Source organism: Canis aureus, chromosome 9 (assembly GCF_053574225.1).
Source record: "Canis aureus isolate CA01 chromosome 9, VMU_Caureus_v.1.0, whole genome shotgun sequence".
Classification (NCBI taxonomy): Eukaryota; Metazoa; Chordata; class Mammalia; order Carnivora; family Canidae; genus Canis; species Canis aureus.
The window spans coordinates 60,494,270-60,507,654 of record NC_135619.1 but is presented as its reverse complement, the minus strand read 5'-3'; the positions used below and the strand labels follow the sequence as shown (position 1 = coordinate 60,507,654).

The 13,385-nt window shown below is 37.8% G+C and overlaps 1 long non-coding RNA gene across 1 annotated transcript in view; it reads right to left on the bottom strand.

Annotated features, from left to right (window-relative positions):
• Positions 1-12,615, bottom strand: part of LOC144321002 (uncharacterized) — a 79,518-nt gene extending 66,903 nt beyond the window's left edge. Inside the window, exons 1-3 of the long non-coding RNA XR_013386674.1 lie at positions 12,216-12,615; positions 2,095-2,156; positions 171-405 (exon numbers count right to left, since the gene is read on the bottom strand). This is a non-coding gene — a long non-coding RNA (uncharacterized LOC144321002). The remainder of the gene's footprint in view (positions 1-170; positions 406-2,094; positions 2,157-12,215) is intronic.
• Positions 12,616-13,385: the final 770 nt, after the last annotated feature.

The window sequence follows — 13,385 nt, the reverse complement described above, 5'->3', positions numbered from 1 at the left end:
CAGTTCGAAGATTATATAAGATCCAAGTCTATCTCGTCATTAAAATGCAAAAGACCTTCAATACTTTTGACACACCTACAGCTTTTTCTTGGCACTTCTACTTCCACTCAGCTAAATGGTGGCAAGTTCCAGATTTCTCAAAACAACCCCCAAGTTCCCTTCCTACTCACCCTGTTCTTTAATCTGGAAAATATCCTGGTATGGATTTCAGAAGTACTGCCTGATTTCTTAAGCCCTAGATGTTTGGTAGCCAAGGAATGTGTTACTATTTCTAAAGTAAATAATTAAGCCATCCAAAGGAGGGGGGGGTGGGGAGAACAAAACACTGAAAGAATTAGAGCGATGTAGTACTTGCTTCCATTCCATTTCTGTGCTGGATCTTTATAGTTTCATGCTTCTTTTTGCCTAAAGGATAAAATGAGAAAAAATTTTTAAAGATTTTATTTATTTATACATGAGAGACACAGAGACATAGGCAGAGGGGGAAGCAGGTTCTCCTGCAAGGAGCCTGATGTGGGACTCGATCCCGGACCCCTTCTGCCTTGAGCCGAAGGCAGATGCTCAAAAGCTGAGCCATCCAGGGGTCCCACAAATGAGAAAATTTTTAAATAATCATTGTTTATCTTTTCTTTTTGCATTTTTCTTGAAGTATAATTTACATACCACAAAACTCACACATTATAAGAGAATACATTTAATTTTAATAAATTTAAGGAGTGTGAAACTATCACCCCAATCCACCTTTAAAACATTTGCATCATCTTCCAAAATTCTCTACAGCTTATTTGTCATCAATTAACCCTTAACATAACAGGAAGCTAAAAGAAAAAAGGAGGTGTTCTTGGTTAAGTCAGGAAGTGTCATTTTGAGGACTGTATGACAGCAGCTTGAATGCTTGGATAGTGAGTTGACAATGAACTTGGAACAACTGAAGGTATTTTGATGGAGTTATTTTGAATTCATAATAAGTAATCATGCAGACTAAAACTTTGTGGGACACACAGAAGATAATGAGAGCAAATACTTATATGGTGCTAATATCGTACCGGGTACCCTTCTAACCACTCTAATGTAGGTTTCCTTTTGTAATCTACACAATAACCCTATGAGAATGTACCACTTTACCACTACCATTCCCTTTTCTCAGGTAAGGAAAGAGAGGCCCAGATAGATAAATTAAATAAATACATAAGGGATGGAACTTGGATTCAAACATAGTTAAGTCTCACTCTAAAATCCACATGGTTGCTGACCGCTCTACTCTACTCATCAGTGTAACCCAAGTTTTAAAGTCTGGCTAAGCAAAAGGAAAACATTGTCTAAGTTGGAGCCAACTGATGAGCGGAAGTTGAGGTTCCAGGACCCAGAATAAAATAGACCAGGAAGAGATGTCTTTGCCCAGAGCTAAGGCTATTTCAACCTGGCTGCCCTACCGGTAACACAAGCAGACATGTTGGTGTCAAGTTCAACGTTTTGGTGGGAGTGAGAGGGAAGCAGGAAATGGGTAGGAACTAGGCAAGCACACTTGCAACAGCTGTGTCTTGGAATGAGTCTTCTCTGGCACAAGCCTACGCTCTCCATTTCTGCAAACAAAGCGATATCCGCTAAAGACTGTGTGTCCGTGTTTAGCTTGATATTTTTCTATTCTCCTTTTTTCTTGATCTGCTCAATTAATATTTTCCTTTTCTTAGGCTCCCCCTCCCTACCCGGCCCACCCTGCACTCTTTTTCCAGATGTGTGACAACCACTTTTGGTCTCTAAACAGATTTCAGACTAATTTGTTTAATGGCTGTCTGTTCTCCATTTTGCTGATACTGGAGGATTTTAGAAGCCTAAGGAGACTTCTATGGAAGCTGTTCCATGGTAATTCAAGTTCCAAGTCTGTGAATATATGTTCTGGCAGCTTTGTGGACTCAAGTACTTCCTGGAGTCTAGGGCCAAAATGGGAAACACAGCTGGGGCAGATGTTCTGGACCTAGAGTTGCCTTCTTGGTTTTAAAAGCTGAGAGATTCAAATTGTTTAAGGGTCTCTGCGAAGCTAAGCCAGGTGAAGCGATGGGAGCCGCACCAATAAATGCATTTCCATATACTCACTGCTCTGGGCTTTTAGGATTATTTTGGCAACAGTTTGTGAAAATGACCAGCCTATTTGATACCTAGTAAGGAAAAGAGAAAAAAAAATGAAGATGTAATGTTATAGACAACAACAAATGGACATTAAAATTATCCCATTGGAATGACATGCAAGCTTGGCAGATTGAGTTAAGAGACAGATCCCCCCATAATAAATTGTCTAAAAACTTCACAGCAAAGGCACATTTTTCAAGAACAGACAGGAAAGAATATCCATCCCAATGGTGTTTCTTTCCAAAGAAGTAAGTAGCCATCTCTTGTTAACTTTCATTAGTCAAACCACATCACCATAAAATGTGTTTCTGAGACCCCGTATATAAAATAACTGGATGTTTGCCCATTTAATATCCATACAATTCTCTTTTCAGCACACTGCTTCATTTTAGCTGTTATTTTCTAAGATGAAATATATTTAGTCATTTCTGAAAAACAAAGGTTATATAAGGAGTTTCCCAGGTTTTTGTTTTTCTCTGCTTTCTAACCACAGTTACAAAGTTTCCCTAATTGTTATTGAATAATTGCACCATCCATGCAAGAGCACTTGCATCAGTCGACAATTTAAAACTGTGGCCCCGTAGAAAACATGCTTTAAAAATATATAACAGAACACACAAAATATTAAATTAAACTAACATTTATTGGGCATCTTCACTGTGTGGAGTTACAAAGCTCTCTAGTTAGGGAGCAGTAGATCCAGCCTCTAGTTCTAATTCTCTTTCTAATGATGTGGTTGTAAGCAAGTTATATGACTTTCAGTTCCTTGGTTGCTTCATCTGTGTGGTGAATCTTAGTTTGTTAGGGTGTATCTAGACTTGACCAAAAACTGTCGCTGGCTAATATCAGTAGAAAAGAAATACACTGAAGGATGCAGATTAGAGGTGGTTCTCAGATCCTTGGGGATGGCCACAGACCTGGTCTTGGAAGCTTAGGAAGAAAAACAACATTGATAGTGCTGAGGAGGACAGGCTAGGGAGCTGGCCACTGGAAGACAGCATCTTACCTTCTTTGGGCATGGACTTCCCCACCTTGAGCCACTGAATCAATCAGAGTTCACTGTTAAAACCACTATCATTGCTCCTCTAGAAGGAGTGTAGCTATTACAGCTGCCACCATATCTATCTACAAGGAGGAGGAGGAGGCTCTGCTTCCTATGCTCCTGGTCTGGGTTGAAAATGTCTGACTGACAGGGTCGGGTTGCCATGCCCATTTCTAAATTGCAGTGGGGTGGGGGGAAGAATAGGTCAGCACAGAGCTCTGCTCTGTTCCCTTCAAAAGGTGATAAATGCCCCAAATATAAACAGAAGGCTGCAGTCAGTGCACAAACAAAAATATCGATGCCACTAAAAGAAACATTTCAAATTCTAGCACTTTCTAGAATACTCATTAGAATTTGAGCGATAGTGTTCCTGAAAAAGTCCTGATGGTTGCCTATTGATGATTGCCTGTCATCTTGTTGTATTTATTAATAATATCTTGTTTCACTCTCATTTATGTCCTGGTTTATAAAATAAATTGTAAAGTCAACCTACTTATAATGGGTGACACTATTTCACATACAAGGAATACATATTTGTAATTCATTACTATATTCATATAGAATTTTGTTTAGCTCATATTGAGTTTTCTATAGCATATTATATTATCCTGGCAATATCCCACAGTGTAGCTAGGGCAGGTCTTAACAGATCATTTTTATAAGGAAAAAAAACAAAACCCTGTTACCTGACAAGTGAATGTCAGTGCTCATCTCTGCACAGCAGAGAGGGCACTAGACCCTGTATTTCTGATTGCTCCAAACAATGATACCAAACATGCCACCTTCACAGTTATTAAAGCAGAATATCACATTTAATTCATGAGAGTTGCCTGCAGAAGACAGAGTGAAGATGGCTGAAAAAGTGGAAAGAGTAGCTGTCAATTCTGTACTGAGCCAGAACTTCTTATTTTGGGGAGGAGGGGGATGCCCCTCAATGCTTGAGTGTGGTGAATGGGTGCCCCTTCCATTTTCCAGGCTGGTTTGGACCTGTGCTATTGGGTTCAAGTGGACAAACTGCTTTAATAATCTTATTTAATTTAAATAAGAATTCTTCTTATTCTTTTTAAAAAGTTGCACGTCCTTATTTGCAAATGCTGGGGAAGTACTGTTTTAAGCAACCGAGCAGAAATATTCTTCTCTGCTTGAAAGATATTTCTCACCTGTTTATTCATTTAACACCTACTTATTAAGGGTTCTCATGTTCCCAATGTGATGCCAGATATGACAAATACAAAGGTGAAAAGACTCAGCTCTTGTCCCTGGATAGGTTGTTGTCTGTGCCCTGGGCAAAATCAGACAAACACAGGGCAAGCTCAGATCAATGAGCATGATCACAGGGGTAGATAAATGTAGGGTCTGTAGGAGTACTTAGAAGGGCCTCTTAGTTTGGCTGCAAAGAGTGCATGGGAGTCTCTTCAGAGTAGATGAGTTTTAATCCTGGCAAAAAGACAACAAATGAAGAGGAGACTGTGTTCCATTCAGAGCGAACAGCTGTACAAAAGCTGGGCACGCCTGGAGGCATTCCTCTTTGTAGGACAGGAAGACACTTCAACTTAGCTGAAGAGTGGGTTCAAGGTGGGTAGAGTTCAGAGACCAGGCAATCAAGTGCCAAGTCATGCATGGCCTTCTAGACCATGAGGGGTCATCCATGATAAAGCCATAGTCTCTAATCTTATAGTTATATGTAGAAAAATAGAATTTTTTTTCTGTTTTTAGTAACATTGCTGGAAATGGTCTAACAGTTGACTCAAGTGGTTCTGATGAGGGTACAAATAATACTTATGAAGTTTTTGCTCTGTGGTAACCCATGCCCTAAGTACTTTATAGCTATTCAATAACTTAAGCGTCCAACAACCATGTGCAACCATATTACAAATGAGAAAATTGAAACATAGGTATCTTCCCATAGGTTATGCAGAGCTGGGTTTTGTAGTCTACTTTCCAAATCTGCTCTTAGAGATAATACTACACTTTAATGCAAAATTCCATTTAAGACATCTCTGTCATGAGAATATTTTTAACTCTGTGAGTTCATATGAATCCTATTTTGAATTATTTAGAAATGCAAGCAGTAGAGAAATAATACACTTCAGAGTCATCAGCTTTACTATTATTATAATAAAGTCATCTGATTAGAAAGCATCCCCTTGTCTCCTAAAGGGATTATTTCTCTGATAGTAACTACCCTCTCTGAGCTTTAGCTTTTCATCTAAAAAACAAAAACAATAATATATTGTGGTTAAATGAGATGATCTGGGAATAAGTGACAGGTACAAAGATTAGAATGTGACACTACATAGTTAGGCATTTGCAACAATATGATGATGTAAGAAGATGGGACTTTTACCGAGGGTTATCTGTGAAACAATGGAATAAATATGCTACCTTCTCTTTTTTAGAAATTTTTTAAAGATTTTATTTATTTATTCATAGAGATACAGAGAGAGAGAGAGAGAGAGAGGCAGAGACACAGGCAGAGGGAGAAGCAGGCTCCATGCAGGGAGCCTGACGTGGGACTCAATCCCAGGCCTCCAGGATCATGCCCTGGGCTGCAGGCGGCTCTAAACCGCTGCGCCACCGGGGCTGCCCAATATGTTACCTTCTCAATAATCATCATTTAGTTTCAAGTTTATTTATTCAGTTTAATTTTTTTATTTAATAAACTTGCTTTGAGCTACTTTGTGTCTGCCTCTGTTCTTAGTATTAGGGACACCATGGTGAATATTAAAAGGTCCTTCTTCTCAGATATCTTTCAGTCTTGTGGAAGAGTCAGCTACAGATGCACTTAGGAATTACAATGCAATATGCCATAGATACTGACAGTATGGTGTACAGAGTTAATGGGAACTCCAGGTAAGGGAACCTAGCCCAACCTAGAATTTTGAGGGAAGAAATCACAGTAAAGGGCAAGTCTCCAGATATTGCCAGAATAATTATCAAGAAAATGGTAGTGAAAACAAGACAGAATTGATTATGGAAGAGCAAGATGTAATCTTTCCCTCTGCTAATACACACCATTGATAAGGCAAGTTGGGGGAGCCAACTCTCTTTCTTATTTTTTTTCTCCCTCTAGTCATATCCTTCAGACTCATTTGCATAACATCTAAAAGTTGATCACATTCACTCTGGCATTACAGAAGGCCCTGTATACTTTACACAAAGCTGCCTTTTCACTGATCATTATCCCAGGTATATTCCTCATCATCATTTCCCAATAGTAATGCAAAGAGACCCAGGCCCCTGAATGGATAAGCAAAGTCCAACACAAATGCTATCAGAGTTTCCCCAAATCATCCTTTGAAAGCCATTGTTAGATACTTGTTGGAATGAGACGATTTTTTTTTAAGCTAGCATTTTCCCATCGAAATGTTCCTCCAGAGGGTTTATAGCCCAGTGAGGGCTCCTAAGGCAGCACGTGTGTTTGGTTTATTATAAAAAATACTGTTTAAGAAACATGTGCAAAGAATTAGAAAAGAGATTGTAATAATATCACAAGAATTGTGGAAGTACTGGCATTGTATAGTATTTCCAATAATGATGCTATGGTCATAAAAGTGTATAGTTATCTATTAATGGACCCTTTTATATTGAGAAAATGTATTTTGAGTAAGTTCTCATTTCACTACTGCCACTCTGTAGCTCACTATTTCCTGAGTTCCAACTGCCTGCAGATACTCACCTTGAATTCTTTGAGAAGTTTCTTTGTGGTCTCTCAAAACTGCCAAGTGAATTTAATCTCCACTTGATTTATACTTGGGATTACAAAGTGCTCGTCCCATGTTGATTTTCTCCTCCTCTAAAGCCCCAATCTCATCCTTGTCTCATCGTGAAACTTTATCTCTGTTCCTTGTGACTTGGAATTATTGCAATATCCCCAGTTTATGGATTTCTTTATGGAGAATAGGCTTTGCAGTCTCCATCCATCAGGATAGGTAAGTTAGGTCATGGAAACCAAGAGACCTCAAATCCCAGAAGCTATATACAAGAAAAGTGTGTTTTGTTCCAGTGACGCTCTGTAGATTGGCTGGGAACTCTCTGGGACTCTGGTTGACAGGGAAGCCACTAGCTGGAATCTTACCAGTTACATGGGCCGAAGGAAAGAGAATTTTGCAGGGTCTTGCACCAACACTTGTATACTTTATTCAGGAACAGACATGTGTCTCTGGGCTTGCAATCGATTGGCTACTCCTAGACCCATGATCCCATCCAACCACAATGGAACTATGAAGTACAACCCCACCCTGTGCCAGGAGGTGGAGAGCAATAAATATTTGGCAAACTGTTCTAATGGCAACCATAGAGCCCTTTGGACTGAGATTTGACTGGGGTCTTTGGCAGTTACTAATGATATACCTTAGTCTGACAGGTGGCTTAGCTACTAAGCTGCTCCATGTCTCAGCTTCCTTTCCTGCAGAAGAGAAGAAATCATTTTCTTCAATGACTCCAGATAAGCAGTCATTGACTACAGAACTCATTTCATTTGCTGTTACTCTTTGATCCTAAAGAGTAACTTGAGAGTGACTTATTTCCCCTTTAAGAACATAAGCTTACTTTCTTGAATTGAGCTCCTGTAATGTTAAAGGAACATTAGGTGAAAATAGTTTATCGTACAAATTGTCAACAGAACTGATAAATGAAATTTGACTCTATGATCTTTGTTCATTAAAGGAAGAAACAAAAATAGAAGGGACATGGGTTGAATTCTCAGGGCTATCAGAAACTCATCTTTTCATCTCAGAAAAAAAATAACAGTTGCCTTAAATATCTCATAAAATGTCCCTTACAATTCAATTTTTTTAAAGAGTATTTTATTTAGTTCATTCTTCTCAATGAAGTAGCTGGGTATGAATCAGTGAATGGTGTTGGATACTATGGGTTTGGGAATCATGTTTTAGTTTCTGCTGGGTCATTTTTAATGGACGCCTTAGTTGCGTCTATTGCTAAAGAACAGATTTATGCACTGTTTGTTTCAGATCGATGAGCATTATAAGCAATCAGGGTGAAGAGTTAAAAAGCGCAGTGTTTTTCTTCCTTAGGCATAAAACAGTCATTCAGCTTCAAGTCAGAACGGGGTAAATTATTCATTTTAGTATTGTTGATATAGGCCCACCTAAAGATATGGCCTTGCTGACCTACGATAAAACTGGCAAGATTAAATATTTCTCCCATCCCAAATCTTTCTGCAGTTATTCAGGCTTTTGTGGGCTACAAGCTCAATAATTTTGTATGCATCAAAAGAACAGGCTGGGTCATAAATAGCCATCATTAATTGAAGCTGCTTTCACACTTAGTTCGCAATTTCTCATCTCTATAATTTAGACAATGTGTACTCTGTAACCAGATGTGAAATTTTATTATACTTCATGGGTCCGCTTAATATTGAGCTTTAGTTTTAAATATATTATAGTGCTCTCTGGACTAACACTTGTCTAGCCATCTTTGAGCTGCCTATTAAAATATTTTCAACTGCAGGTGAGATCAGTGCACTCCAATATTAGTGTACCTTGGAACATGTCCAATTAACCATACCCCTTTGACAAAGATGATTTTGGTCTGGTTATTTATTGGAATGTTGAACCAATATGGACAATGAGGCAATAATATTATCATGCATTTTTTTCTTTCCCACATGTAGTCAGAACTGAGTTATTGGTCCTCCCTGAAGGGGACCATCATTGTGCTGTAGAAAATTAGATACTGGGAGAAGTTATGGGATAAGTCTTTAATTCTCAGGTTGATTTCCTCATGGCCCCTTTATGTATGCTTGATAAGCTATTCACACTTCTCTTTAGTTTCCCAAACTTCTCAGGTCATTATGCCTTTGCCATTCTGTTTCCTATGTTAAGAATGGCTATCTCCATATCTCTTCTGAGTCATAAAGTTGTGCAGCTCAGTTCCAGCAATACTCCTTTTAGAAAACCCTTCCCAGAACTCCTTATGAGTTCCCAGGTCCATGCTCTAATAGATAGCTCAGTAGACAGTACCTACCAGCAATGCATGTGTCTGTTCTTCCCACTATAATGCTAGACCTTAGGCAACAGATTGCTTGAATTTTTTAACTTTTTATAGCCAGTTCCTGGCCATGATATGGACTTAATAAATATTTATTGAATGAATGAATATTTGTTGAATTAATAGCTGGATATTTAATATAATCCTGACTATTTCAATACTATATTTATAGGAAATACTAATCACCAGCACATAGCAAATATTTGCTATATGCTAGACACTGTTCTTTGCAGTATACCTGTTGTAATTCATTGAAGTGTGTACAAATCCTATGAAATAGATATTGTTACCACCCTATTTCACAGATGAGAAAACTAAGGGACAGGTAGAAGAAATAACTTGCCCAACGTCACACAGCCAGGAAGTGGTAGAGCCAGCACTCACGTTCAGTCTAGTTCCAGAGCTACTAAACAAAACCACTTCATGGTTACTCCTCATAGGGTGCATTTCAAGTGGTCAACGAGAAAACAAACTGAAAACAAAGTTCCTCCTTCCTGTACTTGCTTATTCCTAATGGCTGCTCTTTTTAGCTCAAGCAGAAAATAAAACAGTAACATGTTTCTCTATTTATTGTAGCTTTAGTAATTTCAGCTTGTAAATTTGCTTTGAAAGCCCAAGTGTTTAAATATTAATCAAAGCTATGGAACCTTCCAAGCAAGTGCTGTCAGAGAAAGATCAACATTAGTTAGATTTTTACTTGCTGACAAGTTAAAAATAAGCTTATAGTAGCTTTCCTACCTCCTGGAGATATGTTGGCTTCTAAGCCCGTTGTGGGATCCAAAAGGAAATTTTGGCATTCAACTTTAAAGCAGGTATATAAAAATCAAAATTGTTTTCAAATACAAGCAATTTCCTCCATGTTTAGATAAGTGTACTTATGGAGACAATTCAGTATCCCTCTATGTGATTTTCCTAGAAATGTCCTTTTATCTTCTTTTTTTTGAGGCTCTCAATATGCGATAAAACTTATGATGACAAAACTTCATTTAACAGTGGAAAGTTTAAATTTTTCCATTTGTTAAAGAAATACTTTTAAACACACAGATGCACAGTGACGCACCTATGCTTTTCCCCCAGATAACGACAGGATTTATAAACATGTTATTCCTTAGCTCACATTACTAGTTACAACATTCTAGTATGCTGTTTGACTTTGGATCAGTTACTTATACTATCTTTAACTCGATTTCTTATCTGTAAAATAGGTAATAATATGAATTACTTTATGAAGTGAAAATGTGTGGAACAGTGCCTATCAAGAAAAAAGTTCAATAGATTCTGCTGTTGTTATTATTGGCTTCAGGCAAGGTAGGTTTATAAATGAGTAAGCATTGGAAGAATGACAAATATGTTCTTTTAATATGTCAGATTAACCTTTGTGATTATGAGTGTGTATTAGTATGTCTGGACTGCCATAACAGAATCCCACAAGGGGACTTAAACAACAGAAAGTTCTGGAGGCTGGAAGTCCAAGACCAAGATGTCATCAGGGTTGGTGTCTGGTGTGACCTCTTTTCCTGGTTTGCAGATGGCCACCTTTTTGCTGTGTCCTCACATGGTCTTTCCTGTGTGAGCATACTCCAGGTGTCCCTTTTCTTCTAAGGACATCAGATCCATGGGATTAGGATCCCATCCTTATAACCTAACTTAACTTCAATTACTTCCCTAGAGGTCCTATCTCTAAATACAATCACATTACAGGGTTAGAACTTCAACATATGAAATTTTTGGGAGATATAATTCAATTCATAACAAGATAGACCAGCACTTGGAAAATAATAATAAAAGTCCAAGATTGAAGCCCTTACCTCTGAGGCCTTGGTCAAATTACCCTCTGCTCATCCCACTGGAGTTTTTAACAGATCATCATCTCATTGCCATTTTAAATAAACGACTGCAGCTCTAGTCCAGAGTACTACTCATTAATACGCCTTCCTGCTTCCAGCACTGCATCAGCAGAAACTTCCATGGTATCATCTGTGCATTTTACTTTATCTTATTTTATTTTATTTTCTGCAGGGTGATAGGGGGCTCAACTAATACTTAACACCAGAAACTGAAGGGAATAGGGAACAAGGGAACATTTGTCCGGGCACGCCATCAGCTTCAAGCATGTCAAGAATGTTGTTGGCATGGCTTTGCCATAACTGGAATGGTTGTAGGGCCGCATATCAGTCCTTCATATGGGTAAGTGTGAAATTCCTAAGGTTTTAAAAATAACACAATGATATAAGAGTCTTTCATTCTAGCACACTTAATCTCACACATAATTATAATAAGATTTGTGTAATGAAGACATTTAAAACTGAAACTGAAGAGTATCTGATCAGAAAGCAATAACAAATTTCACATTGTGCAGAATAATCCATTTGTCAGTAAAAACCTGACTCCCGTGCTTAGATTCCCATCGTTCTTTTTTTTTTTTTGATAACTGCCCAGACACTCTGTTTAGTTATGATGCCAATTTGTTATTTCATGTAATATTAACAACTCATCGCATAAAATGAACAGTGTATTACTTTTCTGAAAGTCTGCAAGTAAATATTGAATTATGGTTAACAATTTATACTAATTCACTTTAAAAAATTTCCATTTCTCTTCTCAAGTCTGTCAATATTCAAAATAACTTCTTCCATTATGTCCACATGTTTGTGTAAATTTCACATGAAACTATCATTTTATCGTCTTTAAAATGACTAGAGATTCTATTTTTTTAAAAACTACTGTTATGGTCTAGATAAACTAAGTAATTTATTGGCTTACATAGTATCTTACTACTATTTATGTAGGTAAATTAGACAAAACATTAATTATTTGTTATTTATAGAAAGACCCTGATGGACCACATTTTCATAAACACTGGAAAAAAAACTTAATTGAAAAAATACTTTTTGGTCAATATTATAAAAACAAAGTAAAGATAAAGTGAAACTAAAGTTAATAATAAATAAATGTTACAGCATAGAAATCTAATTCATGCTAAGATGGTGTTTGAGCATTATTATTAGTTGCTGGTTTTTAACAGAATGTATACCTGGCTTTTCACAACATGAGTCCTCTGTTTTTCCTTCCTTTTCCACATTTGACAGACCCAAGTAAGTAGCCGAGAAGTAGCTCCAGGAAGATGATCAGCCAGCACATTTCTGGCAGCTGGATTGTCTGGCTGAAGCCTGGGGAAATTGAACCTATATTTGTCTCCAAGAAAAGATGAGTAGGGCCATGGGGGAAGGAATTGTGTGTGAGAAAACTCAAGCAAGTGGTAGCATGAATCTGAACAAGTGTAGTTTGGTGTCTGATTGTGTAGCCCTTTTGTTGTTCTCTTTCACTCATATGTAAATGACAACAAACCCAGCAGTCTCAGGGAACTTCTTTGATTTTTGGTAGTGTGCTTCCTGGTCTACTGTGCCTTTCAGCCCCTCTACCCATAATTAGGTTTTTGTTCCAGCCTTTGCCTTATAGTCTCTTCTTCCAAGAAATCACTCACCTTCCCAGCTTTTGGAATCACTGTTTTATGACACAATGGATAGAAAATAATGCACATGCTTTATGATCCTTGAGAAGAAAAAAAAAATAAAAAGAGGAGTGTCCACAGAGGGGGATTGTCTGGCTTTGGGGAAGTCATCACCAGTTGGCAATTGTTAGAGACTGACTCAGCTGTCTGGCTCTACCTTTCAGACAGGTTTAGGTAAACTGGAGACAGATCAACACTAAGGCTTATTCACATAGAGACATGCCTGGATAAGCCAAGTAACATCAGTACAGGAAGGGCAAGTATCTATGATTGTGTCAGGCAAATCCCCCTTTCCCCCTTTGAAATGCCATGAATTTAAACTTCCCATGGAAACCAAAGAGTGTCTAATTGTATTCAAGTATATAAGACTAAATAACTAAAATACATTTCTTTATGTATTTCTTTACACATTCATTATGTGTTTATTTGTTTATTTATTTATTGAATGTCTGAAACGTGACAGGTGTGTTGTGAGCCACTTAATGACGATTTAAGAACATTTATCCTCATTTTGGAGATGAGCAACCTTCCTGGAAGGTTAAATGGCTTTCTCCAGGTCATACCACTATTTTATGTGACAGGTGATACTAATCTTAGTTACTTAGCCCTTGTTTCTTCATTTTGACTACAGATTATTGAGTAATATTCAAAAACATCGGCTACCATGCATGTCTTAGGAACCATTCCCACACT